Source organism: Parasteatoda tepidariorum, chromosome 9 (assembly GCF_982258835.1).
Source record: "Parasteatoda tepidariorum strain Cologne lab strain chromosome 9, Ptep-v5.0, whole genome shotgun sequence".
NCBI lineage: Eukaryota > Metazoa > Arthropoda > Arachnida > Araneae > Theridiidae > Parasteatoda > Parasteatoda tepidariorum.
The window spans coordinates 97,769,237-97,794,154 of record NC_141763.1 but is presented as its reverse complement, the minus strand read 5'-3'; the positions used below and the strand labels follow the sequence as shown (position 1 = coordinate 97,794,154).

At 36.2% G+C, this 24,918-nt stretch overlaps 52 non-coding genes across 52 annotated transcripts; all 52 read right to left on the bottom strand.

Annotated features, from left to right (window-relative positions):
- Positions 1 to 343: 343 nt before the first annotated feature.
- On the bottom strand, positions 344 to 435 carry TRNAM-CAU (transfer RNA methionine (anticodon CAU)). The gene is given in 2 exon segments: positions 344 to 379; positions 399 to 435. It is a non-coding gene; the product is annotated as a tRNA-Met (tRNA).
- Positions 436 to 545: 110 nt separating this feature from the next.
- TRNAM-CAU (transfer RNA methionine (anticodon CAU)) lies at positions 546 to 637 on the bottom strand. Its single transcript is given in 2 exon segments — positions 546 to 581; positions 601 to 637. It is a non-coding gene; the product is annotated as a tRNA-Met (tRNA).
- Positions 638 to 949: 312 nt separating this feature from the next.
- TRNAM-CAU (transfer RNA methionine (anticodon CAU)) lies at positions 950 to 1,041 on the bottom strand. The gene is given in 2 exon segments: positions 950 to 985; positions 1,005 to 1,041. It is a non-coding gene; the product is annotated as a tRNA-Met (tRNA).
- A 312-nt stretch (positions 1,042 to 1,353) lies between these two features.
- Positions 1,354 to 1,445, bottom strand: TRNAM-CAU (transfer RNA methionine (anticodon CAU)). The gene is given in 2 exon segments: positions 1,354 to 1,389; positions 1,409 to 1,445. It is a non-coding gene; the product is annotated as a tRNA-Met (tRNA).
- Positions 1,446 to 1,555: 110 nt separating this feature from the next.
- Positions 1,556 to 1,647, bottom strand: TRNAM-CAU (transfer RNA methionine (anticodon CAU)). The gene is given in 2 exon segments: positions 1,556 to 1,591; positions 1,611 to 1,647. It is a non-coding gene; the product is annotated as a tRNA-Met (tRNA).
- A 110-nt stretch (positions 1,648 to 1,757) lies between these two features.
- TRNAM-CAU (transfer RNA methionine (anticodon CAU)) lies at positions 1,758 to 1,849 on the bottom strand. The gene is given in 2 exon segments: positions 1,758 to 1,793; positions 1,813 to 1,849. It is a non-coding gene; the product is annotated as a tRNA-Met (tRNA).
- A 110-nt stretch (positions 1,850 to 1,959) lies between these two features.
- On the bottom strand, positions 1,960 to 2,051 carry TRNAT-CGU (transfer RNA threonine (anticodon CGU)). Its single transcript is given in 2 exon segments — positions 1,960 to 1,995; positions 2,015 to 2,051. It is a non-coding gene; the product is annotated as a tRNA-Thr (tRNA).
- Positions 2,052 to 2,161: 110 nt separating this feature from the next.
- On the bottom strand, positions 2,162 to 2,253 carry TRNAM-CAU (transfer RNA methionine (anticodon CAU)). Its single transcript is given in 2 exon segments — positions 2,162 to 2,197; positions 2,217 to 2,253. It is a non-coding gene; the product is annotated as a tRNA-Met (tRNA).
- A 110-nt stretch (positions 2,254 to 2,363) lies between these two features.
- TRNAM-CAU (transfer RNA methionine (anticodon CAU)) lies at positions 2,364 to 2,455 on the bottom strand. The gene is given in 2 exon segments: positions 2,364 to 2,399; positions 2,419 to 2,455. It is a non-coding gene; the product is annotated as a tRNA-Met (tRNA).
- Positions 2,456 to 2,565: 110 nt separating this feature from the next.
- On the bottom strand, positions 2,566 to 2,657 carry TRNAM-CAU (transfer RNA methionine (anticodon CAU)). The gene is given in 2 exon segments: positions 2,566 to 2,601; positions 2,621 to 2,657. It is a non-coding gene; the product is annotated as a tRNA-Met (tRNA).
- Positions 2,658 to 2,969: 312 nt separating this feature from the next.
- On the bottom strand, positions 2,970 to 3,061 carry TRNAM-CAU (transfer RNA methionine (anticodon CAU)). Its single transcript is given in 2 exon segments — positions 2,970 to 3,005; positions 3,025 to 3,061. It is a non-coding gene; the product is annotated as a tRNA-Met (tRNA).
- A 110-nt stretch (positions 3,062 to 3,171) lies between these two features.
- On the bottom strand, positions 3,172 to 3,263 carry TRNAM-CAU (transfer RNA methionine (anticodon CAU)). Its single transcript is given in 2 exon segments — positions 3,172 to 3,207; positions 3,227 to 3,263. It is a non-coding gene; the product is annotated as a tRNA-Met (tRNA).
- A 110-nt stretch (positions 3,264 to 3,373) lies between these two features.
- Positions 3,374 to 3,464, bottom strand: TRNAM-CAU (transfer RNA methionine (anticodon CAU)). The gene is given in 2 exon segments: positions 3,374 to 3,409; positions 3,428 to 3,464. It is a non-coding gene; the product is annotated as a tRNA-Met (tRNA).
- A 514-nt stretch (positions 3,465 to 3,978) lies between these two features.
- TRNAM-CAU (transfer RNA methionine (anticodon CAU)) lies at positions 3,979 to 4,070 on the bottom strand. The gene is given in 2 exon segments: positions 3,979 to 4,014; positions 4,034 to 4,070. It is a non-coding gene; the product is annotated as a tRNA-Met (tRNA).
- A 312-nt stretch (positions 4,071 to 4,382) lies between these two features.
- On the bottom strand, positions 4,383 to 4,474 carry TRNAM-CAU (transfer RNA methionine (anticodon CAU)). The gene is given in 2 exon segments: positions 4,383 to 4,418; positions 4,438 to 4,474. It is a non-coding gene; the product is annotated as a tRNA-Met (tRNA).
- A 110-nt stretch (positions 4,475 to 4,584) lies between these two features.
- Positions 4,585 to 4,676, bottom strand: TRNAM-CAU (transfer RNA methionine (anticodon CAU)). The gene is given in 2 exon segments: positions 4,585 to 4,620; positions 4,640 to 4,676. It is a non-coding gene; the product is annotated as a tRNA-Met (tRNA).
- Positions 4,677 to 4,988: 312 nt separating this feature from the next.
- TRNAM-CAU (transfer RNA methionine (anticodon CAU)) lies at positions 4,989 to 5,080 on the bottom strand. The gene is given in 2 exon segments: positions 4,989 to 5,024; positions 5,044 to 5,080. It is a non-coding gene; the product is annotated as a tRNA-Met (tRNA).
- Positions 5,081 to 5,392: 312 nt separating this feature from the next.
- Positions 5,393 to 5,484, bottom strand: TRNAM-CAU (transfer RNA methionine (anticodon CAU)). The gene is given in 2 exon segments: positions 5,393 to 5,428; positions 5,448 to 5,484. It is a non-coding gene; the product is annotated as a tRNA-Met (tRNA).
- Positions 5,485 to 5,594: 110 nt separating this feature from the next.
- On the bottom strand, positions 5,595 to 5,686 carry TRNAM-CAU (transfer RNA methionine (anticodon CAU)). The gene is given in 2 exon segments: positions 5,595 to 5,630; positions 5,650 to 5,686. It is a non-coding gene; the product is annotated as a tRNA-Met (tRNA).
- Positions 5,687 to 5,796: 110 nt separating this feature from the next.
- On the bottom strand, positions 5,797 to 5,887 carry TRNAM-CAU (transfer RNA methionine (anticodon CAU)). The gene is given in 2 exon segments: positions 5,797 to 5,832; positions 5,851 to 5,887. It is a non-coding gene; the product is annotated as a tRNA-Met (tRNA).
- A 312-nt stretch (positions 5,888 to 6,199) lies between these two features.
- TRNAM-CAU (transfer RNA methionine (anticodon CAU)) lies at positions 6,200 to 6,291 on the bottom strand. The gene is given in 2 exon segments: positions 6,200 to 6,235; positions 6,255 to 6,291. It is a non-coding gene; the product is annotated as a tRNA-Met (tRNA).
- Positions 6,292 to 6,805: 514 nt separating this feature from the next.
- TRNAM-CAU (transfer RNA methionine (anticodon CAU)) lies at positions 6,806 to 6,897 on the bottom strand. Its single transcript is given in 2 exon segments — positions 6,806 to 6,841; positions 6,861 to 6,897. It is a non-coding gene; the product is annotated as a tRNA-Met (tRNA).
- Positions 6,898 to 7,209: 312 nt separating this feature from the next.
- TRNAM-CAU (transfer RNA methionine (anticodon CAU)) lies at positions 7,210 to 7,301 on the bottom strand. The gene is given in 2 exon segments: positions 7,210 to 7,245; positions 7,265 to 7,301. It is a non-coding gene; the product is annotated as a tRNA-Met (tRNA).
- A 110-nt stretch (positions 7,302 to 7,411) lies between these two features.
- On the bottom strand, positions 7,412 to 7,503 carry TRNAM-CAU (transfer RNA methionine (anticodon CAU)). The gene is given in 2 exon segments: positions 7,412 to 7,447; positions 7,467 to 7,503. It is a non-coding gene; the product is annotated as a tRNA-Met (tRNA).
- A 312-nt stretch (positions 7,504 to 7,815) lies between these two features.
- On the bottom strand, positions 7,816 to 7,907 carry TRNAM-CAU (transfer RNA methionine (anticodon CAU)). The gene is given in 2 exon segments: positions 7,816 to 7,851; positions 7,871 to 7,907. It is a non-coding gene; the product is annotated as a tRNA-Met (tRNA).
- Positions 7,908 to 8,219: 312 nt separating this feature from the next.
- Positions 8,220 to 8,311, bottom strand: TRNAM-CAU (transfer RNA methionine (anticodon CAU)). Its single transcript is given in 2 exon segments — positions 8,220 to 8,255; positions 8,275 to 8,311. It is a non-coding gene; the product is annotated as a tRNA-Met (tRNA).
- Positions 8,312 to 8,825: 514 nt separating this feature from the next.
- Positions 8,826 to 8,917, bottom strand: TRNAM-CAU (transfer RNA methionine (anticodon CAU)). Its single transcript is given in 2 exon segments — positions 8,826 to 8,861; positions 8,881 to 8,917. It is a non-coding gene; the product is annotated as a tRNA-Met (tRNA).
- Positions 8,918 to 9,027: 110 nt separating this feature from the next.
- TRNAM-CAU (transfer RNA methionine (anticodon CAU)) lies at positions 9,028 to 9,119 on the bottom strand. The gene is given in 2 exon segments: positions 9,028 to 9,063; positions 9,083 to 9,119. It is a non-coding gene; the product is annotated as a tRNA-Met (tRNA).
- A 514-nt stretch (positions 9,120 to 9,633) lies between these two features.
- TRNAM-CAU (transfer RNA methionine (anticodon CAU)) lies at positions 9,634 to 9,725 on the bottom strand. Its single transcript is given in 2 exon segments — positions 9,634 to 9,669; positions 9,689 to 9,725. It is a non-coding gene; the product is annotated as a tRNA-Met (tRNA).
- Positions 9,726 to 9,835: 110 nt separating this feature from the next.
- Positions 9,836 to 9,927, bottom strand: TRNAM-CAU (transfer RNA methionine (anticodon CAU)). The gene is given in 2 exon segments: positions 9,836 to 9,871; positions 9,891 to 9,927. It is a non-coding gene; the product is annotated as a tRNA-Met (tRNA).
- Positions 9,928 to 10,239: 312 nt separating this feature from the next.
- TRNAM-CAU (transfer RNA methionine (anticodon CAU)) lies at positions 10,240 to 10,331 on the bottom strand. The gene is given in 2 exon segments: positions 10,240 to 10,275; positions 10,295 to 10,331. It is a non-coding gene; the product is annotated as a tRNA-Met (tRNA).
- Positions 10,332 to 11,652: 1,321 nt separating this feature from the next.
- On the bottom strand, positions 11,653 to 11,744 carry TRNAM-CAU (transfer RNA methionine (anticodon CAU)). The gene is given in 2 exon segments: positions 11,653 to 11,688; positions 11,708 to 11,744. It is a non-coding gene; the product is annotated as a tRNA-Met (tRNA).
- Positions 11,745 to 11,854: 110 nt separating this feature from the next.
- On the bottom strand, positions 11,855 to 11,946 carry TRNAM-CAU (transfer RNA methionine (anticodon CAU)). Its single transcript is given in 2 exon segments — positions 11,855 to 11,890; positions 11,910 to 11,946. It is a non-coding gene; the product is annotated as a tRNA-Met (tRNA).
- Positions 11,947 to 12,258: 312 nt separating this feature from the next.
- Positions 12,259 to 12,350, bottom strand: TRNAM-CAU (transfer RNA methionine (anticodon CAU)). The gene is given in 2 exon segments: positions 12,259 to 12,294; positions 12,314 to 12,350. It is a non-coding gene; the product is annotated as a tRNA-Met (tRNA).
- A 110-nt stretch (positions 12,351 to 12,460) lies between these two features.
- TRNAM-CAU (transfer RNA methionine (anticodon CAU)) lies at positions 12,461 to 12,552 on the bottom strand. The gene is given in 2 exon segments: positions 12,461 to 12,496; positions 12,516 to 12,552. It is a non-coding gene; the product is annotated as a tRNA-Met (tRNA).
- A 110-nt stretch (positions 12,553 to 12,662) lies between these two features.
- On the bottom strand, positions 12,663 to 12,754 carry TRNAM-CAU (transfer RNA methionine (anticodon CAU)). Its single transcript is given in 2 exon segments — positions 12,663 to 12,698; positions 12,718 to 12,754. It is a non-coding gene; the product is annotated as a tRNA-Met (tRNA).
- Positions 12,755 to 13,672: 918 nt separating this feature from the next.
- TRNAM-CAU (transfer RNA methionine (anticodon CAU)) lies at positions 13,673 to 13,764 on the bottom strand. The gene is given in 2 exon segments: positions 13,673 to 13,708; positions 13,728 to 13,764. It is a non-coding gene; the product is annotated as a tRNA-Met (tRNA).
- A 110-nt stretch (positions 13,765 to 13,874) lies between these two features.
- Positions 13,875 to 13,966, bottom strand: TRNAM-CAU (transfer RNA methionine (anticodon CAU)). Its single transcript is given in 2 exon segments — positions 13,875 to 13,910; positions 13,930 to 13,966. It is a non-coding gene; the product is annotated as a tRNA-Met (tRNA).
- A 312-nt stretch (positions 13,967 to 14,278) lies between these two features.
- On the bottom strand, positions 14,279 to 14,370 carry TRNAM-CAU (transfer RNA methionine (anticodon CAU)). The gene is given in 2 exon segments: positions 14,279 to 14,314; positions 14,334 to 14,370. It is a non-coding gene; the product is annotated as a tRNA-Met (tRNA).
- A 514-nt stretch (positions 14,371 to 14,884) lies between these two features.
- On the bottom strand, positions 14,885 to 14,976 carry TRNAM-CAU (transfer RNA methionine (anticodon CAU)). The gene is given in 2 exon segments: positions 14,885 to 14,920; positions 14,940 to 14,976. It is a non-coding gene; the product is annotated as a tRNA-Met (tRNA).
- Positions 14,977 to 15,289: 313 nt separating this feature from the next.
- TRNAM-CAU (transfer RNA methionine (anticodon CAU)) lies at positions 15,290 to 15,381 on the bottom strand. The gene is given in 2 exon segments: positions 15,290 to 15,325; positions 15,345 to 15,381. It is a non-coding gene; the product is annotated as a tRNA-Met (tRNA).
- A 312-nt stretch (positions 15,382 to 15,693) lies between these two features.
- TRNAM-CAU (transfer RNA methionine (anticodon CAU)) lies at positions 15,694 to 15,785 on the bottom strand. The gene is given in 2 exon segments: positions 15,694 to 15,729; positions 15,749 to 15,785. It is a non-coding gene; the product is annotated as a tRNA-Met (tRNA).
- Positions 15,786 to 16,097: 312 nt separating this feature from the next.
- TRNAM-CAU (transfer RNA methionine (anticodon CAU)) lies at positions 16,098 to 16,189 on the bottom strand. The gene is given in 2 exon segments: positions 16,098 to 16,133; positions 16,153 to 16,189. It is a non-coding gene; the product is annotated as a tRNA-Met (tRNA).
- A 514-nt stretch (positions 16,190 to 16,703) lies between these two features.
- TRNAM-CAU (transfer RNA methionine (anticodon CAU)) lies at positions 16,704 to 16,795 on the bottom strand. The gene is given in 2 exon segments: positions 16,704 to 16,739; positions 16,759 to 16,795. It is a non-coding gene; the product is annotated as a tRNA-Met (tRNA).
- A 514-nt stretch (positions 16,796 to 17,309) lies between these two features.
- Positions 17,310 to 17,401, bottom strand: TRNAM-CAU (transfer RNA methionine (anticodon CAU)). The gene is given in 2 exon segments: positions 17,310 to 17,345; positions 17,365 to 17,401. It is a non-coding gene; the product is annotated as a tRNA-Met (tRNA).
- Positions 17,402 to 18,117: 716 nt separating this feature from the next.
- Positions 18,118 to 18,209, bottom strand: TRNAM-CAU (transfer RNA methionine (anticodon CAU)). The gene is given in 2 exon segments: positions 18,118 to 18,153; positions 18,173 to 18,209. It is a non-coding gene; the product is annotated as a tRNA-Met (tRNA).
- A 514-nt stretch (positions 18,210 to 18,723) lies between these two features.
- On the bottom strand, positions 18,724 to 18,815 carry TRNAM-CAU (transfer RNA methionine (anticodon CAU)). The gene is given in 2 exon segments: positions 18,724 to 18,759; positions 18,779 to 18,815. It is a non-coding gene; the product is annotated as a tRNA-Met (tRNA).
- Positions 18,816 to 19,329: 514 nt separating this feature from the next.
- On the bottom strand, positions 19,330 to 19,421 carry TRNAM-CAU (transfer RNA methionine (anticodon CAU)). Its single transcript is given in 2 exon segments — positions 19,330 to 19,365; positions 19,385 to 19,421. It is a non-coding gene; the product is annotated as a tRNA-Met (tRNA).
- A 514-nt stretch (positions 19,422 to 19,935) lies between these two features.
- On the bottom strand, positions 19,936 to 20,027 carry TRNAM-CAU (transfer RNA methionine (anticodon CAU)). Its single transcript is given in 2 exon segments — positions 19,936 to 19,971; positions 19,991 to 20,027. It is a non-coding gene; the product is annotated as a tRNA-Met (tRNA).
- Positions 20,028 to 20,541: 514 nt separating this feature from the next.
- TRNAM-CAU (transfer RNA methionine (anticodon CAU)) lies at positions 20,542 to 20,633 on the bottom strand. The gene is given in 2 exon segments: positions 20,542 to 20,577; positions 20,597 to 20,633. It is a non-coding gene; the product is annotated as a tRNA-Met (tRNA).
- Positions 20,634 to 21,145: 512 nt separating this feature from the next.
- Positions 21,146 to 21,237, bottom strand: TRNAI-UAU (transfer RNA isoleucine (anticodon UAU)). Its single transcript is given in 2 exon segments — positions 21,146 to 21,181; positions 21,201 to 21,237. It is a non-coding gene; the product is annotated as a tRNA-Ile (tRNA).
- Positions 21,238 to 21,549: 312 nt separating this feature from the next.
- TRNAM-CAU (transfer RNA methionine (anticodon CAU)) lies at positions 21,550 to 21,641 on the bottom strand. Its single transcript is given in 2 exon segments — positions 21,550 to 21,585; positions 21,605 to 21,641. It is a non-coding gene; the product is annotated as a tRNA-Met (tRNA).
- Between the last annotated feature and the right edge of the window lie 3,277 nt (positions 21,642 to 24,918).

The following is a 24,918-nucleotide window of genomic DNA, read 5'->3' as shown; positions in this document are numbered from 1 at the left end:
ACTAACGCGCTGCCTACTGCGCTACCGAGGCACAGGAGAAAGTGAAGAAATATAATATTTAACTTTAACTATCCTTTCATTATTTTAATATTAAATCTTCAAAATGTATTATTGCACGAAATAACTGCTACTAAAAACTACTGCCCCGGGTGAGGATCGAACTCACGACCTTCAGATAACTCAATTTAGAGCAGATTATGAGACTGACGCACTGCCTACTGCGCTACCGAGGCACAGGAGAGAGTGAAGAAATATAATATTTAACTTTAACTATGCTTTCATTATTTTAATATTAAATCTTCAAAATGTATTATTGCACGAAATAACTGCTACTAAAAACTACTGCCCCGGGTGAGGATCGAACTCACGACCTTCAGATAACTCAATTTAGAGCAGATTATGAGACTGACGCGCTGCCTACTGCGCTACCGAGGCACAGGAGAAAGTGAAGAAATATAATATTTAACTTTAACTATGCTTTCATTATTTTAATATTAAATCTTCAAAATGTATTATTGCACGAAATAACTGCTACTAAAAACTACTGCCCCGGGTGAGGATCGAACTCACGACCTTCAGATAACTCAATTTAGAGCAGATTATGAGACTGACGCGCTGCCTACTGCGCTACCGAGGCACAGGAGAGAGTGAAGAAATATAATATTTAACTTTAACTATCCTTTCATTATTTTAATATTAAATCTTCAAAATGTATTATTGCACGAAATAACTGCTACTAAAAACTACTGCCCCGGTTGAGGATCGAACTCACGACCTTCAGATAACTCAATTTAGAGCAGATTATGAGACTGACGCACTGCCTACTGCGCTACCGAGGCACAGGAGAAAGTGAAGAAATATAATATTTAACTTTAACTATGCTTTCATTTTTTTAATATTAAATCTTCAAAATGTATTATTGCACGAAATAACTGCTACTAAAAACTACTGCCCCGGGTGAGGATCGAACTCACGACCTTCAGATAACTCAAATTAGGACAGATTATGAGACTGACGCGCTGCCTACTGCGCTACCGAGGCACAGGAGAGAGTGAAGAAATATAATATTTAACTTTAACTATCCTTTCATTATTTTAATATTAAATCTTCAAAATGTATTATTGCACGAAATAACTGCTACTAAAAACTACTGCCCCGGTTGAGGATCGAACTCACGACCTTCAGATAACTCAATTTAGAGCAGATTATGAGACTGACGCACTGCCTACTGCGCTACCGAGGCACAGGAGAGAGTGAAGAAATATAATATTTAACTTTAACTATCCTTTCATTATTTTAATATTAAATCTTCAAAATGTATTATTGCACGAAATAACTGCTACTAAAAACTACTGCCCCGGGTGAGGATCGAACTCACGACCTTCAGATAACTCAATTTAGAGCAGATTATGAGACTGACGCGCTGCCTACTGCGCTACCGAGGCACAGGAGAAAGTGAAGAAATATAATATTTAACTTTAACTATGCTTTCATTATTTTAATATTAAATCTTCAAAATGTATTATTGCACGAAATAACTGCTACTAAAAACTACTGCCCCGGGTGAGGATCGAACTCACGACCTTCAGATAACTCAATTTAGAGCAGATTATGAGACTGACGCGCTGCCTACTGCGCTACCGAGGCACAGGAGAGAGTGAAGAAATATAATATTTAGCTTTAACTATCCTTTCATTATTTTAATATTAAATCTTCAAAATGTATTATTGCACGAAATAACTGCTACTAAAAACTACTGCCCCGGGTGAGGATCGAACTCACGACCTTCAGATAACTCAATTTAGAGCAGATTATGAGACTGACGCGCTGCCTACTGCGCTACCGAGGCACAGGAGAGAGTGAAGAAATATAATATTTAACTTTAACTATCCTTTCATTATTTTAATATTAAATCTTCAAAATGTATTATTGCACGAAATAACTGCTACTAAAAACTACTGCCCCGGGTGAGGATCGAACTCACGACCTTCAGATAACTCAAGTTGGAGCAGATTACGAGACTGACGCACTGCCTACTGCGCTACCGAGGCACAGGAGAAAGTGAAGAAATATAATATTTAACTTTAACTATCCTTTCATTATTTTAATATTAAATCTTCAAAATGTATTATTGCACGAAATAACTGCTACTAAAAACTACTGCCCCGGGTGAGGATCGAACTCACGACCTTCAGATAACTCAATTTAGAGCAGATTATGAGACTGACGCGCTGCCTACTGCGCTACCGAGGCACAGGAGAAAGTGAAGAAATATAATATTTAACTTCAACTATGCTTTCATTATTTTAATATTAAATCTTCAAAATGTATTATTGCACGAAATAACTGCTACTAAAAACTACTGCCCCGGGTGAGGATCGAACTCACGACCTTCAGATAACTCAATTTAGAGCAGATTATGAGACTGACGCGCTGCCTACTGCGCTACCGAGGCACAGGAGAGAGTGAAGAAATATAATATTTAACTTTAACTATGCTTTCATTATTTTAATATTAAATCTTCAAAATGTATTATTGCACGAAATAACTGCTACTAAAAACTACTGCCCCGGGTGAGGATCGAACTCACGACCTTCAGATAACTCAATTTAGAGCAGATTATGAGACTGACGCGCTGCCTACTGCGCTACCGAGGCACAGGAGAAAGTGAAGAAATATAATATTTAACTTTAACTATCCTTTCATTATTTTAATATTAAATCTTCAAAATGTATTATTGCACGAAATAACTGCTACTAAAAACTACTGCCCCGGGTGAGGATCGAACTCACGACCTTCAGATAACTCAATTTAGAGCAGATTATGAGACTGACGCACTGCCTACTGCGCTACCGAGGCACAGGAGAGAGTGAAGAAATATAATATTTAACTTTAACTATGCTTTCATTATTTTAATATTAAATCTTCAAAATGTATTATTGCACGAAATAACTGCTACTAAAAACTACTGCCCCGGGTGAGGATCGAACTCACGACCTTCAGATAACTCAATTTAGAGCAGATTATGAGACTGACGCGCTGCCTACTGCGCTACCGAGGCACAGGAGAAAGTGAAGAAATATAATATTTAACTTTAACTATGCTTTCATTATTTTAATATTAAATCTTCAAAATGTATTATTGCACGAAATAACTGCTACTAAAAACTACTGCCCCGGGTGAGGATCGAACTCACGACCTTCAGATAACTCAATTTAGAGCAGATTATGAGACTGACGCGCTGCCTACTGCGCTACCGAGGCACAGGAGAGAGTGAAGAAATATAATATTTAACTTTAACTATGCTTTCAATATTTTAATATTAAATCTTCAAAATGTATTATTGCATGAAATAACTGCTACTAAAAACTACTGCCCCGGGTGAGGATCGAACTCACGACCTTCAGATAACTCAATTTGAGCAGATTATGAGACTGACGCGCTGCCTACTGCGCTACCGAGGCACAGGAGAAAGTGAAGAAATATAATATTTAACTTTAACTATGCTTTCATTATTTTAATATTAAATCTTCAAAATGTATTATTGCACGAAATAACTGCTACTAAAAACTACTGCCCCGGGTGATGATCGAACTCACGACCTTCAGATAACTCAATTTAGAGCAGATTATGCGACTGACGCGCTGCCTACTGCGCTACCGAGGCACAGGAGAGAGTGAAGAAATATAATATTTAACTTTAACTATCCTTTCATTATTTTAATATTAAATCTTCAAAATGTATTATTGCACGAAATAACTGCTACTAAAAACTACTGTCCCGGGTGAGGATCGAACTCACGACCTTCAGATAACTCAATTTAGAGCAGATTATGAGACTGACGCGCTGCCTACTGCGCTACCGAGGCACAGGAGAAAGTGAAGAAATATAATATTTAACTTCAACTATGCTTTCATTATTTTAATATTAAATCTTCAAAATGTATTATTGCACGAAATAACTGCTACTAAAAACTACCGCCCCGGGTGAGGATCGAACTCACGACCTTCAGATAACTCAATTTAGAGCAGATTATGAGACTGACGCGCTGCCTACTGCGCTACCGAGGCACAGGAGAGAGTGAAGAAATATAATATTTAACTTTAACTATGCTTTCATTATTTTAATATTAAATCTTCAAAATGTATTATTGCACGAAATAACTGCTACTAAAAACTACTGCCCCGGGTGAGGATCGAACTCACGACCTTCAGATAACTCAATTTAGAGCAGATTATGAGACTGACGCGCAGCCTACTGCGCTACCGAGGCACAGGAGAAAGTGAAGAAATATAATATTTAACTTTAACTATCCTTTCATTATTTTAATATTAAATCTTCAAAATGTATTATTGCACGAAATAACTGCTACTAAAAACTACTGCCCCGGGTGAGGATCGAACTCACGACCTTCAGATAACTCAATTTAGAGCAGATTATGAGACTGACGCGCTGCCTACTGCGCTACCGAGGCACAGGAGAAAGTGAAGAAATATAATATTTAACTTTAACTATCCTTTCATTATTTTAATATTAAATCTTCAAAATGTATTATTGCACGAAATAACTGCTACTAAAAACTACTGCCCCGGGTGAGGATCGAACTCACGACCTTCAGATAACTCAATTTAGAGCAGATTATGAGACTGACGCGCTGCCTACTGCGCTACCGAGGCACAGGAGAAAGTGAAGAAATATAATATTTAACTTTAACTATCCTTTCATTATTTTAATATTAAATCTTCAAAATGTATTATTGCACGAAATAACTGCTACTAAAAACTACTGCCCCGGGTGAGGATCGAACTCACGACCTTCAGATAACTCAATTTAGAGCAGATTATGAGACTGACGCGCTGCGTACTGCGCTACCGAGGCACAGGAGAGGGTGAAGAAATATAATATTTAACTTTAACTATCCTTTCATTATTTTAATATTAAATCTTCAAAATGTATTATTGCACGAAATAACTGCTACTAAAAACTACTGCCCCGGGTGAGGATCGAACTCACGACCTTCAGATAACTCAATTTAGAGCAGATTATGAAACTGACGCGCTGCCTACTGCGCTACCGAGGCACAGGAGAAAGTGAAGAAATATAATATTTAACTTTAACTATCCTTTCATTATTTTAATATTAAATCTTCAAAATGTATTATTGCACGAAATAACTGCTACTAAAAACTACTGCCCCGGGTGAGGATCGAACTCACGACCTTCAGATAACTCAATTTAGTGCAGATTATGAGACTGACGCGCTGCCTTCTGCGCTACCGAGGCACAGGAGAGAGTGAAGAAATATAATATTTAACTTTAACTATGCTTTCATTATTTTAATATTAAATCTTCAAAATGTATTATTGCACGAAATAACTGCTACTAAAAACTACTGCCCCGGGTGAGGATCGAACTCACGACCTTCAGATAACTCAATTTAGAGCAGATTATGAGACTGACGCGCTGCCTACTGCGCTACCGAGGCACAGGAGAAAGTGAAGAAATATAATATTTAACTTTAACTATGCTTTCATTATTTTAATATTAAATCTTCAAAATGTATTATTGCACGAAATAACTGCTACTAAAAACTACTGCCCCGGGTGAGGATCGAACTCACGACCTTCAGATAACTCAATTTAGAGCAGATTATGAGACTGACGCGCTGCCTACTGCGCTACCGAGGCACAGGAGAGAGTGAAGAAATATAATATTTAACTTTAACTATGCTTTCAATATTTTAATATTAAATCTTCAAAATGTATTATTGCATGAAATAACTGCTACTAAAAACTACTGCCCCGGGTGAGGATCGAACTCACGACCTTCAGATAACTCAATTTGAGCAGATTATGAGACTGACGCGCTGCCTACTGCGCTACCGAGGCACAGGAGAAAGTGAAGAAATATAATATTTAACTTTAACTATGCTTTCATTATTTTAATATTAAATCTTCAAAATGTATTATTGCACGAAATAACTGCTACTAAAAACTACTGCCCCGGGTGATGATCGAACTCACGACCTTCAGATAACTCAATTTAGAGCAGATTATGCGACTGACGCGCTGCCTACTGCGCTACCGAGGCACAGGAGAGAGTGAAGAAATATAATATTTAACTTTAACTATCCTTTCATTATTTTAATATTAAATCTTCAAAATGTATTATTGCACGAAATAACTGCTACTAAAAACTACTGCCCCGGGTGAGAATCGAACTCACGACCTTCAGATAACTCAATTTAGAGCAGATTATGAGACTGACGCGCTGCCTACTGCGCTACCGAGGCACAGGAGAGAGTGAAGAAATATAATATTTAACTTTAACTATCCTTTCATTATTTTAATATTAAATCTTCAAAATGTATTATTGCACGAAATAACTGCTACTAAAAACTACTGCCCTGGGTGAGGATCGAACTCACGACCTTCAGATAACTCAAGTTAGAGCAGATTATGAGACTGACGCACTGCCTACAGCGCTACCGAGGCACAGGAGAAAGTGAAGAAATATAATATTTAACTTTAACTATCCTTTCATTATTTTAATATTAAATCTTCAAAATGTATTATTGCACGAAATAACTGCTACTAAAAACTACTGTCCCGGGTGAGGATCGAACTCACGACCTTCAGATAACTCAATTTAGAGCAGATTATGAGACTGACGCGCTGCCTACTGCGCTACCGAGGCACAGGAGAAAGTGAAGAAATATAATATTTAACTTCAACTATGCTTTCATTATTTTAATATTAAATCTTCAAAATGTATTATTGCACGAAATAACTGCTACTAAAAACTACCGCCCCGGGTGAGGATCGAACTCACGACCTTCAGATAACTCAATTTAGAGCAGATTATGAGACTGACGCGCTGCCTACTGCGCTACCGAGGCACAGGAGAGAGTGAAGAAATATAATATTTAACTTTAACTATGCTTTCATTATTTTAATATTAAATCTTCAAAATGTATTATTGCACGAAATAACTGCTACTAAAAACTACTGCCCCGGGTGAGGATCGAACTCACGACCTTCAGATAACTCAATTTAGAGCAGATTATGAGACTGACGCGCAGCCTACTGCGCTACCGAGGCACAGGAGAAAGTGAAGAAATATAATATTTAACTTTAACTATCCTTTCATTATTTTAATATTAAATCTTCAAAATGTATTATTGCACGAAATAACTGCTACTAAAAACTACTGCCCCGGGTGAGGATCGAACTCACGACCTTCAGATAACTCAATTTAGAGCAGATTATGAGACTGACGCGCTGCCTACTGCGCTACCGAGGCACAGGAGAAAGTGAAGAAATATAATATTTAACTTTAACTATCCTTTCATTATTTTAATATTAAATCTTCAAAATGTATTATTGCACGAAATAACTGCTACTAAAAACTACTGCCCCGGGTGAGGATCGAACTCACGACCTTCAGATAACTCAATTTAGAGCAGATTATGAGACTGACGCGCTGCCTACTGCGCTACCGAGGCACAGGAGAAAGTGAAGAAATATAATATTTAACTTTAACTATCCTTTCATTATTTTAATATTAAATCTTCAAAATGTATTATTGCACGAAATAACTGCTACTAAAAACTACTGCCCCGGGTGAGGATCGAACTCACGACCTTCAGATAACTCAATTTAGAGCAGATTATGAGACTGACGCGCTGCGTACTGCGCTACCGAGGCACAGGAGAGGGTGAAGAAATATAATATTTAACTTTAACTATCCTTTCATTATTTTAATATTAAATCTTCAAAATGTATTATTGCACGAAATAACTGCTACTAAAAACTACTGCCCCGGGTGAGGATCGAACTCACGACCTTCAGATAACTCAATTTAGAGCAGATTATGAAACTGACGCGCTGCCTACTGCGCTACCGAGGCACAGGAGAAAGTGAAGAAATATAATATTTAACTTTAACTATCCTTTCATTATTTTAATATTAAATCTTCAAAATGTATTATTGCACGAAATAACTGCTACTAAAAACTACTGCCCCGGGTGAGGATCGAACTCACGACCTTCAGATAACTCAATTTAGTGCAGATTATGAGACTGACGCGCTGCCTTCTGCGCTACCGAGGCACAGGAGAGAGTGAAGAAATATAATATTTAACTTTAACTATCCTTTCATTATTTTTATATTAAATCTTCAAAATGTATTATTGCACGAAATAACTGCTACTAAAAACTACTGCCCCGGGTGAGGATCGAACTCACGACCTTCAGATAACTCAATTTAGAGCAGATTATGAGACTGACGCGCTGCCTACTGCGCTACCGAGGCACAGGAGAAAGTGAAGAAATATAATATTTAACTTTAACTATGCTTTCATTATTTTAATATTAAATCTTCAAAATGTATTATTGCACGAAATAACTGCTACAAAAAACTACTTCCCCGGGTGAGGATCGAACTCACGACCTTCAGATAACTCAATTTAGAGCAGATTATGAGACTGACGCGCTGCCTACTGCGCTACCGAGGCACAGGAGAGAGTGAAGAAATATAATATTTAACTTTAACTATCCTTTCATTATTTTAATATTAAATCTTCAAAATGTATTATTGCACGAAATAACTGCTACTAAAAACTACTGCCCCGTGTGAGGATCGAACTCACGACCTTCAGATAACTCAATTTAGAGCAGATTATGAAACTGACGCGCTGCCTACTGCGCTACCGAGGCACAGGAGAAAGTGAAGAAATATAATATTTAACTTTAACTATCCTTTCATTATTTTAATATTAAATCCTCAAAATGTAATATTGCACGAAATAACTGCTACTAAAAACTACTGCCCCGGGTGAGGATCGAACTCACGACCTTCAGATAACTCAATTTAGAGCAGATTATGAGACTGACGCGCTGCCTACTGCGCTACCGAGGCACAGGAGAGAGTGAAGAAATATAATATTTAACTTTAACTATCCTTTCATTATTTTTATATTAAATCTTCAAAATGTATTATTGCACGAAATAACTGCTACTAAAAACTACTGCCCCGGGTGAGGATCGAACTCACGACCTTCAGATAACTCAATTTAGAGCAGATTATGAGACTGACGCGCTGCCTACTGCGCTACCGAGGCACAGGAGAGAGTGAAGAAATATAATATTTAACTTTAACTATCCTTTCATTATTTTAATATTAAATCTTCAAAATGTATTATTGCACGAAATAACTGCTACTAAAAACTACTGCCCCGGGTGAGGATAGAACTCACGACCTTCAGATAACTCAATTTAGAGCAGATTATGAGACTGACGCGCTGCCTACTGCGCTACCGAGGCACAGGAGAAAGTGAAGAAATATAATATTTAACTTTAACTATGCTTTCATTATTTTAATATTAAATCTTCAAAATGTATTATTGCACGAAATAACTGCTACAAAAAACTACTTCCCCGGGAGAGGATCGAACTCACGACCTTCAGATAACTCTATTTAGAGCAGATTATGAGACTGACGCGCTGCCTACTGCGCTACCGAGGCACAGGAGAAAGTGAAGAAATATAATATTTAACTTTAACTATCCTTTCATTATTTTAATATTAAATCTTCAAAATGTATTATTGCACGAAATAACTGCTACTAAAAACTACTGCCCCGGGTGAGGATTGAACTCACGACCTTCAGATAACTCAATTTAGAGCAGATTATGAGACTGACGCGCTGCCTACTGCGCTACCGAGGCACAGGAGAGAGTGAAGAAATATAATATTTAACTTTAACTATCCTTTTATTATTTTAATATTAAATCTTCAAAATGTATTATTGCACGAAATAACTGCTACTAAAAACTACTGCCCCGGGTGAGGATCGAACTCACGACCTTCAGATAACTTAATTTAGAGCAGATTATGAGACTGACGCGCTGCCTACTGCGCTACCGAGGCACAGGAGAGAGTGAAGAAATATAATATTTAACTTTAACTATCCTTTCATTATTTTAATATTAAATCTTCAAAATGTATTATTGCACGAAATAACTGCTACTAAAAACTACTGCCCCGGGTGAGGATCGAACTCACGACCTTCAGACAACTCAATTTAGAGCAGATTATGAGACTGACGCGCTGCCTACTGCGCTACCGAGGCACAGGAGAGAGTGAAGAAATATAATATTTAACTTTAACTATCCTTTTATTATTTTAATATTAAATCTTCAAAATGTATTATTGCACGAAATAACTGCTACTAAAAACTACTGCCCCGGGTGAGGATCGAACTCACGACCTTCAGATAACTTAATTTAGAGCAGATTATGAGACTGACGCGCTGCCTACTGCGCTACCGAGGCACAGGAGAGAGTGAAGAAATATAATATTTAACTTTAACTATCCTTTCATTATTTTAATATTAAATCTTCAAAATGTATTATTGCACGAAATAACTGCTACTAAAAACTACTGCCCCGGGTGAGGATCGAACTCACGACCTTCGGACAACTCAATTTAGAGCAGATTATGAGACTGACGCGCTGCCTACTGCGCTACCGAGGCACAGGAGAGAGTGAAGAAATATAATATTTAACTTTAACTATCCTTTCATTATTTTAATATTAAATCTTCAAAATGTATTATTGCACGAAATAACTGCTACTAAAAAGTACTGCCCCGGGTGAGGATCGAACTCACGACCTACAGATAACTCAAGTTAGAGCAGATTATGAGACTGACGCACTGCCTACTGCGCTACCGAGGCACAGGAGAAAGTGAAGAAATATAATATTTAACTTTAACTATCCTTTCATTATTTTAATATTAAATCTTCAAAATGTATTATTGCACGAAATAACTGCTACTAAAAACTACTGCCCCGGGTGAGGATCGAACTCACGACCTTCAGATAACTCAATTTAGAGCAGATTATGAGACTTACGCACTGCCTACTGCGCTACCGAGGCACAGGAGAAAGTGAAGAAATATAATATTTAACTTTAACTATGCTTTCATTATTTTAATATTAAATCTTCAAAATGTATTATTGCACGAAATAACTGTTACTAAAAACTACTGCCCCGGGTGAGGATCGAACTCACGACCTTCAGATAACTCAATTTAGAGCAGATTATAAGACTGACGCGCCGCCTACTGCGCTACCGAGGCACAGGAGAGAGTGAAGAAATATAATAATTAACTTTAACTATCCTTTCATTATTTTAATATTAAATCTTCAAAATGTATTATTGCACGAAATAACTGCCACTAAAAACTACTGCCCCGGTTGAGGATCGAACTCACGACCTTCAGATAACTCAATTTAGAGCAGATTATGAGACTGACGCGCTGCCTACTGCGCTACCGAGGCACAGGAGAAAGTGAAGAAATATAATATTTAACTTTAACTATCCTTTCATTATTTTAATATTAAATCTTCAAAATATATTATTGCACGAAATAACTGCTACTAAAAACTACTGCCCCGGGTGAGGATCGAACTCACGACCTTCAGATAACTCAATTTAGAGCAGATTATGAAACTGACGCGCTGCCTACTGCGCTACCGAGGCACAGGAGAGAGTGAAGAAACATAATATTTAACTTTAAATATCCTTTATTATTTTAATATTAAATCTTCAAAATGCATTATTGCACGAAATAACTGCTACTAAAAACTACTGCCCCGGGTGAGGATCGAACTCACGACCTTCAGATAACTCAATTTAGAGCAGATTATGAGACTGACGCGCTGCCTACTGCGCTACCGAGGCACAGGAGAGAGTGAAGAAATATAATATTTAACTTTAACTATCCTTTCATTATTTTAATATTAAATCTTCAAAATGTATTATTGCACGAAATAACTGCTACAAAAAACTACTGCCCCGGGTGAGGATTGAACTCACGACCTTCAGATAACTCAAATTAGAGCAGATTATGAGACTGACGCGCTGCCTACTGCGCTACCGAGGCACAGGAGAGAGTGAAGAAATATAATATTTAACTTTAACTATCCTTTCATTATTTTAATATTAAATCTTCAAAATGTATTATTGCACGAAATAACTGCTACTAAAAACTACTGCCCCGGGTGAGGATCGAACTCACGACCTTCAGATAACTCAATTTAGAGCAGATTATGAGACTGACGCGTTGCCTACTGCGCTACCGAGGCACACAAGAAAGTGAAGAAATATAATATTTAACTTTAACTATGCTTTCATTATTTTAATTTTAAATCTTCAAAATGTATTATTGCACTAAATAACTGCTACTAAAAACTACTGCCCCGGGTGAGGATCGAACTCACGACCTTCAGATAACTCAATTTAGAGCAGATTATGAGACTGACGCGCTGCCTACTGCGCTACCGAGGCACAGGAGAGAGTGAAGAAATATAATATTTAACTTTAACTATCCTTTCATTATTTTAATATTAAATCTTCAAAATGTATTATTGCACGAAATAACTGCTACTAAAAACTACTGCCCCGGGTGAGGATCGAACTCACGACCTTCAGATAACTCAATTTGGAGCAGATTATGAGACTGACGCGCTGCCTACTGCGCTACCGAGGCACAGGAGAAAGTGAAGAAATATAATATTTAACTTTAACTATCCTTTCATTATTTTAATATTAAATCTTCAAAATGTATTATTGCACGAAATAACTGCTACTAAAAACAACTGCCCCGGGTGAGGATCGAACTCACGACCTTCAGATAACTCAATTTAGAGCATATTATGAGACTGACGCGCTGCCTACTGCGCTACCGAGGCACAGGAGAGAGTGAAGAAATATAATATTTAACTTTAACTATCCTTTCATTATTTTAATATTAAATCTTCAAAATGTATTATTGCACGAAATAACTGCTACTAAAAACTACTGCCCCGGGTGAGGATCGAACTCACGACCTTCAGACAACTCAATTTAGAGCAGATTATGAGACTGACGCGCTGCCTACTGCGCTACCGAGGCACAGGAGAGAGTGAAGAAATATAATATTTAACTTTAACTATCCTTTCATTATTTTAATATTAAATCTTCAAAATGTATTATTGCACGAAATAACTGCTACTAAAAACAACTGCCCCGGGTGAGGATCGAACTCACGACCTTCAGATAACTCAAGTTAGAGCAGATTATGAGACTGACGCACTGCCTACTGCGCTACCGAGGCACAGGAGAAAGTGAAGAAATATAATATTTAACTTTAACTATCCTTTCATTATTTTAATATTAAATCTTCAAAATGTATTATTGCACGAAATAACTGCTACTAAAAACTACTGCCCCGGGTGAGGATCGAACTCACGACCTTCAGATAACTCAATTTAGAGCAGATTATGAGACTTACGCACTGCCTACTGCGCTACCGAGGCACAGGAGAAATTGAAGAAATATAATATTTAACTTTAACTATGCTTTCATTATTTTAATATTAAATCTTCAAAATGTATTATTGCACGAAATAACTGTTACTAAAAACTACTGCCCCGGGTGAGGATCGAACTCACGACCTTCAGATAACTCAATTTAGAGCAGATTATGAGACTGACGCGCCGCCTACTGCGCTACCGAGGCACAGGAGAGAGTGAAGAAATATAATATTTAACTTTAATTATCCTTTCATAATTTTAATATTAAATCTTCAAAATGTATTATTGCACGAAATAACTGCTACTAAAAACTACTGCCCCGGGTGAGGATCGAACTCACGACCTTCAGATAACTCAATTTAGAGCAGATTATGAGACTGACGCGCTGCCTACTGCGCTACCGAGGCACAGGAGAAAGTGAAGAAATATAATATTTAACTTTAACTATCCTTTCATTATTTTAATATTAAATCTTCAAAATGTATTATTGCACGAAATAACTGCTACTAAAAACAACTGCCCCGGGTGAGGATCGAACTCACGACCTTCAGATAACTCAATTTAGAGCATATTATGAGACTGACGCGCTGCCTACTGCGCTACCGAGGCACAGGAGAGAGTGAAGAAATATAATATTTAACTTTAACTATCCTTTCATTATTTTAATATTAAATCTTCAAAATGTATTATTGCACGAAATAACTGCTACTAAAAACTACTGCCCCGGGTGAGGATCGAACTCACGACCTTCAGATAACTCAATTTAGAGCAGATTATGAGACTGACGCGCTGCCTACAGCGCTACCGAGGCACAGGAGAGAGTGAAGAAATATAATATTTAACTTTAACTATCCTTTCATTATTTTAATATTAAATCTTCAAAATGTATTATTGCACGAAATAACTGCTACTAAAAACAACTGCCCCGGGTGAGGATCGAACTCACGACCTTCAGATAACTCAATTTAGAGCATATTATGAGACTGACGCGCTGCCTACTGCGCTACCGAGGCACAGGAGAGAGTGAAGAAATATAATATTTAACTTTAACTATCCTTTCATTATTTTAATATTAAATCTTCAAAATGTATTATTGCACGAAATAACTGCTACTTAAAACTACTGCCCCGGGTGAGGATCGAACTCACGACCTTCAGATAACTCAATTTAGAGCAGATTATGAGACTGACGCGCTGCCTACAGCGCTACCGAGGCACAGGAGAGAGTGAAGAAATATAATATTTAACTTTAACTATCCTTTCATTATTTTAATATTAAATCTTCAAAATGTATTATTGCACGAAATAACTGCTACTAAAAACTACTGCCCCGGGTGAGGATCGAACTCACGACCTTCAGATAACTCAATTTAGAGCAGATTATGAGACTGACGCGCTGCCTACAGCGCTACCGAGGCACAGGAGAGAGTGAAGAAATATAATATTTAACTTTAACTATCCTTTCATTATTTTAATATTAAATCTTCAAAATGTATTATTGCACGAAATAACTGCTACTAAAAACAACTGCCCCGGGTGAGGATCGAACTCACGACCTTCAGATAACTCAATTTAGAGCATATTATGAGACTGACGCGCTGCCTACTGCGCTACCGAGGCACAGGAGAGAGTGAAGAAATATAATATTTAACTTTAACTATACTTTCATTATTTTAATATTAAATCTTCAAAATGTATTATTGCACGAAATAACTGCTACTAAAAACTACTGCCCCGGGGTGAGGATCGAACTCACGACCTTCAGATAACTCAATTTAGAGCAGATTATGAGACTGACGCGCTGCCTACAGCGCTACCGAGGCACAGGAGAGAGTGAAGAAATATAATATTTAACTTTAACTATCCTTTCATTATTTTAATATTAAATCTTCAAAATGTATTATTGCACGAAATAACTGCTACTAAAAACTACTGCCCCGGGTGAGGATCGAACTCACGACCTTCAGATAACTCAATTTAGAGCAGATTATGAGACTGACGCGCTGCCTACTGCGCTACCGAGGCACAGGAGAGAGTGAAGAAATATAATATTTAACTTTAACTATGCTTTCATTATTTTAATATTAAATCTTCAAAATGTATTATTGCACGAAATAACTGCTACTAAAAACTACTGCCACGGGTGAGGATCGAACTCACGACCTTCAGATAACTCAATTTAGAGCAGATTATGAGACTGACGCGCTGCCTACTGCGCTACCGAGGCACAGGAGAGAGTGAAGAAATATAATATTTAACTTTAACTATCCTTTCATTATTTTAATATTAAATCTTCAAAATGTATTATTGCACGAAATAACTGCTACTAAAAACTACTGCCCCGGGTGAGGATCGAACTCACGACCTTCAGATAACTCAATTTAGAGCAGATTATGAGACTGACGCGCTGCCTACTGCGCTACCGAGGCACAGGAGAGAGTGAAGAGATATAATATTTAACTTTAACTATCCTTTCATTATTTTAATATTAAATCTTCAAAATGTATTATTGCACGAAATAACTGCTACTAAAAACTAATGCCCCGGGTGAGGATCGAACTCACGACCTTCAGATAACTCAATTTAGAGCAGATTATGAGACTGACGCGCTGCGTGCTGCGCTACCGAGGCACAGGAGAGAGTGAAGAAATATAATATTTAACTTTAACTATCCTTTCATTATTTTAATATTAAATCTTCAAAATGTATTATTGCACGAAATAACTGCTACTAAAAACTACTGCCCCGGGTGAGGATCGAACTCACGACCTTCAGATAACTCAATTTAGAGCAGATTATGAGACTGACGCGCTGCCTACTGCGCTACCGAGGCACAAGAGAAAGTGAAGAAATATAATATTTAACTTTAACTATGCTTTCATTATTTTAATATTAAATCTTCAAAATGTATTATTGCACGAAATAACTGCTACTAAAAACTACTGCCCCGGGTGAGGATCGAACTCACGACCTTCAGATAACTCAATTTAGAGCAGATTATGAGACTGACGCGCTGCCTACTGCGCTACCGCGGCACAGGAGAGAGTGAAGAAATATAATATTTAACTTTAACTATGCTTTCATTATTTTAATATTAAATCTTCAAAATGTATTATTGCACGAAATAACTGCTACTAAAAACTACTGCCCCGGGTGAGGATCGAACTCACGACCTTCAGATAACTCAATTTAGAGCAGATTATGAGACTAACGCGCTGCCTACTGCGCTACCGAGGAACAGCAGAGAGTGAAGAAATATAATATTTAACTTTAACTATCCTTTCATTATTTTAATATTAAATCTTCAAAATGTATTATTGCACGAAATAACTGCTACTAAAAACTACTGCCCCGGGTGAGGATCGAACTCACGACCTTCAGATAACTCATTTTAGAGCAGATTATGAGACTGACGCGCTGCCTACTGCGCTACCGAGGCACAGGAGAGAGTGAAGAAATATAATATTTAACTTTAACTATCCTTTCATTATTTTAATATTAAATCTTCAAAATGTATTATTGCACGAAATAACTGCTACTAAAAACTACTGCCCCGGGTGAGGATCGAACTCACGACCTTCAGATAACTCAATTTAGAGCAGATTATGAGACTGACGCGCTGCCTACTGCGCTACCGCGGCACAGGAGAGAGTGAAGAAATATAATATTTAACTTTAACTATGCTTTCATTATTTTAATATTAAATCTTCAAAATGTATTATTGCACGAAATAACTGCTACTAAAAACTACTGCCCCGGGTGAGGATCGAACTCACGACCTTCAGATAACTCAATTTAGAGCAGATTATGAGACTGACGCGCTGCCTACTGCGCTACCGAGGAACAGCAGAGAGTGAAGAAATATAATATTTAACTTTAACTATCCTTTCATTATTTTAATATTAAATCTTCAAAATGTATTATTGCACGAAATAACTGCTACTAAAAACTACTGCCCCGGGTGAGGATCGAACTCACGACCTTCAGATAACTCATTTTAGAGCAGATTATGAGACTGACGCGCTGCCTACTGCGCTACCGAGGCACAGGAGAGAGTGAAGAAATATAATATTTAACTTTAACTATCCTTTCATTATTTTAATATTAAATCTTCAAAATGTATTATTGCACGAAATAACTGCTACTAAAAACTACTGCCCCGGGTGAGAATCGAACTCACGACCTTCAGATAACTCAATTTAGAGCAGATTATGAGACTGACGCGCTGCCTACTGCGCTACCGTGGCACAGGAGAAAGTGAAGAAATATAATATTCAACTTTAACTATCCTTTCATTATTTTAATATTAAATCTTCAAAATGTATTATTGCACGAAATAACTGCTACTAAAAACTACTGCACCGGGTGAGGATCGAACTCACGACCTTCAGATAACTCAATTTAGAGCAGATTATGAGACTGACGCGCTGCCTACTGCGCTACCGAGGCACAGGAGAAAGTGAAGAAATATAATATTTAACTTTAACTATCCTTTCATTATTTTAATATTAAATCTTCAAAATGTATTATTGCACGAAATAACTGCTACTAAAAACTACTGCCCCTAGTGAGGATCGAACTCACGACCTTCAGATAACTCAATTTAGAGCAGATTATGAGACTGACGTGCTGCCTACTGCGCTACCGAGGCACAGGAGAAAGTGAAGAAATATAATATTTAACTTTAACTGTCCTTTCATTATTTTAATATTAAATCTTCAAAATGTATTATTGCACGAAATAACTGCTACTAAAAACTACTGCCCCGGGTGAGGATCGAACTCACGACCTTCAGATAACTCAATTTAGAGCAGATTATGAGACTGACGCGCTGCCTACTGCGCTACCGAGGCACAGGAGAAAGTGAAGAAATATAATATTTAACTTTAACTATCCTTTCATTATTTTAATATTAAATCTTCAAAATGTATTATTGCACGAAATAACTGCTACTAAAAACTACTGCCCCGGGTGAGGATCGAACTCACGACCTTCAGATAACTCAATTTAGAGCAGATTATGAGACTGACGCACTGCCTACTGCGCTACCGAAGCACAGGAGAAAGTGAAGAAATATAATATTTAACTTTAACTATCCTTTCATTATTTTAATATTAAATCTTCAAAATGTATTATTGCACGAAATAACTGCTACTAAAAACTACTTCCCCGGGCGAGGATCGAACTCACGACCTTCAGATAACTCAATTTAGAGCAGATTATGAGACTGACGCGCTGCCTACTGCGCTACCGAGGCACAGGAGAAAGTGAAGAAATATAATATTTAACTTTAACTATGCTTTCATTATTTTAATATTTAATCTTCAAAATGTATTATTGCACGAAATAACTGCTACTAAAAACTACTGCCCCGGGTGAGGATCGAACTCACGACCTTCAGATAACTCAATTTAGAGCAGATTATGAGACTGACGCGCTGCCTACTGCGCTACCGAGGCACAGGAGAAAGTGAAGAAATATAATATTTGACTTTAACTATCCTTTCATTATTTTAATATTAAATCTTCAAAATGTATTATTGCACGAAATAACTGCTACTAAAAACTACTGCCCCGGGTGAGCATCGAACTCACGACCTTCAGATAACTCAATTTAGAGCAGATTATGAGACTGACGCGCTGCCTACTGCGCTACCGAGGCACAGGAGAAAGTGAAGAAATATAATATTTAACTTTAACTATCCTTTCATTATTTTAATATTAAATCTTCAAAATGTATTATTGCACGAAATAACTGCTACTAAAAACTACTGCCCCGGGGGAGGATCGAACTCACGACCTTCAGATAACTCAATTTAGAGCAGATTATGAGACTGACGCACTGTCTACTGCGCTACCGAGGCACAGGAGAAAGTGAAGAAATATAATATTTAACCTTAACTATCCTTTCATTATTTTAATATTAAATCTTCAAAATGTATCATTGCCCGAAATAACTGCTACTAAAAACTACTGCCCCGGGTGAGGATCGAACTCACGACCTTCAGATAACTCAATTTAGAGCAGATTATGAGACTGACGCGCTGCCTACTGCGCTACCGAGGCACAGGAGAAAGTGAAGAAATATAATATTTAACTTTAACTATCCTTTCATTATTTTAATATTAAATCTTCAAAATGTATTATTGCACGAAATAACTGCTACTAAAAACTACTGCCCCGGGTGAGGATCGAACTCACGACCTTCAGATAACTCAATTTAGAGCAGATTATGAGACTGACGCACTGCCTACTGCGCTACCGAAGCACAGGAGAAAGTGAAGAAATATAATATTTAACTTTAACTATCCTTTCATTATTTTAATATTAAATCTTCAAAATGTATTATTGCACGAAATAACTGCTACTAAAAACTACTTCCCCGGGCGAGGATCGAACTCACGACCTTCAGATAACTCAATTTAGAGCAGATTATGAGACTGACGCGCTGCCTACTGCGCTACCGAGGCACAGGAGAAAGTGAAGAAATATAATATTTAACTTTAACTATGCTTTCATTATTTTAATATTTAATCTTCAAAATGTATTATTGCACGAAATAACTGCTACTAAAAACTACTGCCCCGGGTGAGGATCGAACTCACGACCTTCAGATAACTCAATTTAGAGCAGATTATGAGACTGACGCGCTGCCTACTGCGCTACCGAGGCACAGGAGAAAGTGAAGAAATATAATATTTGACTTTAACTATCCTTTCATTATTTTAATATTAAATCTTCAAAATGTATTATTGCACGAAATAACTGCTACTAAAAACTACTGCACCGGGTGAGCATCGAACTCACGACCTTCAGATAACTCAATTTAGAGCAGATTATGAGACTGACGCGCTGCCTACTGCGCTACCGAGGCACAGGAGAAAGTGAAGAAATATAATATTTAACTTTAACTATCCTTTCATTATTTTAATATTAAATCTTCAAAATGTATTATTGCACGAAATAACTGCTACTAAAAACTACTGCCCCGGGGGAGGATCGAACTCACGACCTTCAGATAACTCAATTTAGAGCAGATTATGAGACTGACGCACTGTCTACTGCGCTACCGAGGCACAGGAGAAAGTGAAGAAATATAATATTTAACTTTAACTATGCTTTCATTATTTTAATATTAAATCTTCAAAATGTATTATTGCACGAAATAACTGCTACTAAAAACTACTGCCCCGGGTGAGGATCGAACTCACGACCTTCAGATAACTCAATTTAGAGCAGATTATGAGACTGACGCGCTGCCTACTGCGCTACCGAGGCACAGGAGAAAGTAAAGAAATATAATATTTAACTTTAACTATGCTTTCACTATTTTAATATTAAATCTTCAAAATGTATTATTGCACGAAATAACTGCTACTAAAAACTACTGCCCCGGGTGAGGATCGAACTCACGACCTTCAGATAACTCAATTTAGAGCAGATTATGAGACTGACCCGCTGCCTACTGCGCTACCGAGGCACAGGAAAGTGAAGAAATATAATATTTGACTTTAACTATGCTTTCATTATTTTAATATTAAATCTTCAAAATGTATTATTGCACGAAATAACTGCTACTAAAAACTACTGCCCCGGGTGAGGATCGAACTCACGACCTTCAGATAACTCAATTTAGAGCAGATTATGAGACTGACGCACTGCCTACTGCGCTACCGATGCACAGGAGAAAGTGAAGAAATATAATATTTGACTTTAACTATCCTTTCATTATTTTAATATTAAATCTTCAAAATGTATTATTGCACGAAATAACTGCTACTAAAAACTACTGCCCCGGGCGAGGATCGAACTCACGACCTTCAGATAACTCAATTTAGAGCAGATTATAAGACTGACGCGCTGCCTACTGCGCTACCGAGGCACAGGAGAAAGTGAAGAAATATAATATTTAACTTTAACTATCCTTTCATTATTTTAATATTAAATCTTCAAAATGTATTTTTGCACGAAATAACTGCTACTAAAAACTACTGCCCCGGGCGAGGATCGAACTCACGACCTTCAGATAACTCAATTTAGAGCAGATTATGAGACTGACGCGCTGCCTACTGCGCTACCGAGGCACAGGAGAAAGTGAAGAAATATAATATTTAACTTTAACTATCCTTTCATTATTTTAATATTAAATCTTCAAAATGTATTTTTGCACGAAATAACTGCTACTAAAAACTACTGCCCCGGGTGAGGATCGAACTCACGACCTTCAGATAACTCAATTTAGAGCAGATTATGAGACTGACGCGCTGCCTACTGCGCTACCGAGGCACAGGAGAAAGTTGCTGGCAGAGTTTAGTGCGTTGTGGAGAATGCCCAGCAAGCATAATGAAAAAGTCATCTTTCAAATAATCATAAATTTTATTAAGCAATAAAAATCATAACTTAACTTAAACATCATGAAGGAAGAACAATCCTCTCCATAACATGAGGTAACGAATTCAATACATACAGTCATGAAAATCAAACGAAACAAAACTCCAAATCCAATCTTGATTTGTTATATATATATACAAAGTAACACTTGCATAATGAGGGTACTTACACACTCAAAATTAATACTATGCAAATTCTGTCTTTGAATTATTTTTAAATGTTCGAACTCCCTCTTTCAGAGGTTTTTCGAACTCGTGATCTCTGACTCTTACTCGAACCTTGTTCATTGAAATCCATAGTCTGACATGCGGCCCCATCGAACATTTCAAAATAAATTCCTTTAATTTTATTTAATTCAGTCTTAGTTAAAGCCTTAGTCAAAAAATCAGCCAAATTACTTTTACTTTTAATATACTTAATTTCGAATTTTCCCTCATTAAGCAAATTTCTCACAAAATGAAATCTAATATCAATATGCTTCGTCTTTAAATTTTCAACATTATTTTTACAATAATAAATTGCAGATTGATTGTCACAATACAAAACAGGTTTTTCAATTTTTGATATTATGTTTAACTCATTACATATGTTTGAAAACCATATAAGTTCTTTAACCGTATCTGTTAAAGCTATAAATTCTGATTCCATGCTACTTAATGCAATACATTTTTGTTTGCTACATTTCCAACTAAAAGGAATACCTGCTAAGCATATCAAATAACCTGATGTAGAAAATCTGTTTGTTAAATGACAACCCCAGTTTGCATCTGAATAAGCTATCAAAGAAGAATTATTAAGATTTGATAAACAAAGTTTATGTTCTTTAGTATTTATTACATAATTCATTAAATCTACAACTACAGTCCAATGTTGGTAATTATAGCAATTCGAGAATTGTGACATAACGTTCACAGCATATGAAATATCTGGTCTGCTACGATTTGCTATAAAAGATAAGCACCCTATCAATGTACGATAAGGAAATTTCTTCATTATTTTATTTTCAACAATTTCATTTACTTTATTTGGCAATTTAAAACCTACTTTAATTGGTAACGTAACATGAGTTTTAGGTAATTCATTAAATCGTTTACATATTTTTTCAATATAAATTTTTTGATGTAAATACAAATCACCGTTTTTGTTCTCAAAGTTAACACCTAACAAATATTTGACTTTTCCTAAATTTTGAATATCAAGTTTACTCTTAATCAATTTAATAGTTTCATCTAAAATAGTTTTAATCTTACAAAATAACACCATGTCATCAACGTATACCAATAAAATAATATTTTTCATTTTATACATACAATTACAACATTTGAATTTTTCGAAACCAATTGATTTTAATATAGTATCTAACTCTGCATTCCATTCTCTACCTGATTGTTTAAGTCCATATATCGACTTTTTAAGTAAACATACTTTATTCATTTCACCTTCAATTTCAAAACCTGGAGGTTGCTTCATATAAATTACCTCACTAAGATTTTCATACAAATATGCAGCTTTCACATCTAGCTGTGCATATTTCCAACATAACATTGATACAAGAATAATAAATAGTAATCTAATAACAGAAAAATTCACAACTGGTGAAAATACGTCAAGAAAGTCAACACCATGCTGTTGTCTAAAACCTTGTGCTACAAGTCTAGCTTTGTATTGTTTAACATTATTGTTTTCATCTCTTTTTACTGCATAAACCCACCTATTTCCTATTACTTTAGCATTGGGAGGTTTATCAACTATTTCCCATACCTTTCTTTCGGTCATAATATTTAACTCTTTTTCCATTGCCTTATTCCACTGATTTCTTTCTGGTAGTTTTTGTGCATCAGAAAAGTTTTTCGGTATTTCTACATTATATACCTCACCCTCAAATATATCACTTATCTGATTATCTACAAAAGAATTAGATGGCGAATCTTCACTTTCGCTATCAGTGTCACTATGAGTATAAGTTAAATTTTGAGTTTTGCTTAAAGCTTTAAAATTAAATTTAGAATGATCATACTCAATTTGGTTTTTATCGCAATATTCTTTAGCTTGGTTGTTTGATCTCAATCTAGTTTTATCGCCTGGAGGGTAATAGTAAACATCTATTCTGCTACTTTTATTACGCGGTCTCTCAACTCTAGTCCATTCTGTTATTTTTAAAGGTTTTAATTTTTAAATCTGGAGATTTAGCATGAACCTTATCTATTTCATTTTCATTGTTATCATCAAAATTGATGTCTGAATTCAGATTTATAAATAAAAAGTTTTCATTACTAGGTTTACCAAATAGTGTTTTAACTCCGTTTTTACCTTCATCAATTTTTACATGTATAGTTTCTATAGTTTTCCTGTCTTTAGGCAAGTAAATTCTATAACCTTTAGTATTGACTGCATATCCAGTTACAATTCCTACTTTTGCATTTGGTTGTAGTTTGTTTCTCTTAACTTTAGGAATATGAGCATACGCTAAAGATCCAAATACTTTGAAATGTTTAACTGATGGTTTATAACCATAGAAAATTTCAAACGGTGTTTTACCTTCCAGTAGTTTGTGTTCACTACGATTCTTTACGTGAACAAAACAATGCAGTGCTTCTGCCCAAAATCTACCTTTTAAACCACTATCGGCTAACATTGAGCGTATTCCCTCTCCAGCTACTCTGTTATAAGATTCGGCTACCCCATTTTGCTCTGGAGTGTATACTGAAGTTCTCTCCATACGTATACCTAATTCATTAAGAAAATCTTGAAATTTTACATTACAAAATTCCATGCCGTTATCACACCTTACAGATTTAAGTTTAACATTTAACTGTCTTTCATATTTTGCTAAATACAGTTTAAAGCAATTAAAAACTTCATGTTTATGTTTTATAGTAAAAATTTCAACATAACGAGAAAAATCATCTATTACAGATACGAAATATTCAACTCCGCCAACTGAATTTACTGGACTTTTACCTCAAACATCCATATGTACTTTTTCTAATACACTTTTAGTCATTATACCGTGATTTACTTTAAAACTAGTTCTAGTCGATTTAGTTATTTTACAAGTATTACAAGTATCAAATTTACCACACAAATTATCTAAACCATTCACAACATTGTTTTGACTCATATGATTTAACATTCCAATATTTAAGTGGCAAAATCGTCTATGAACCAATTC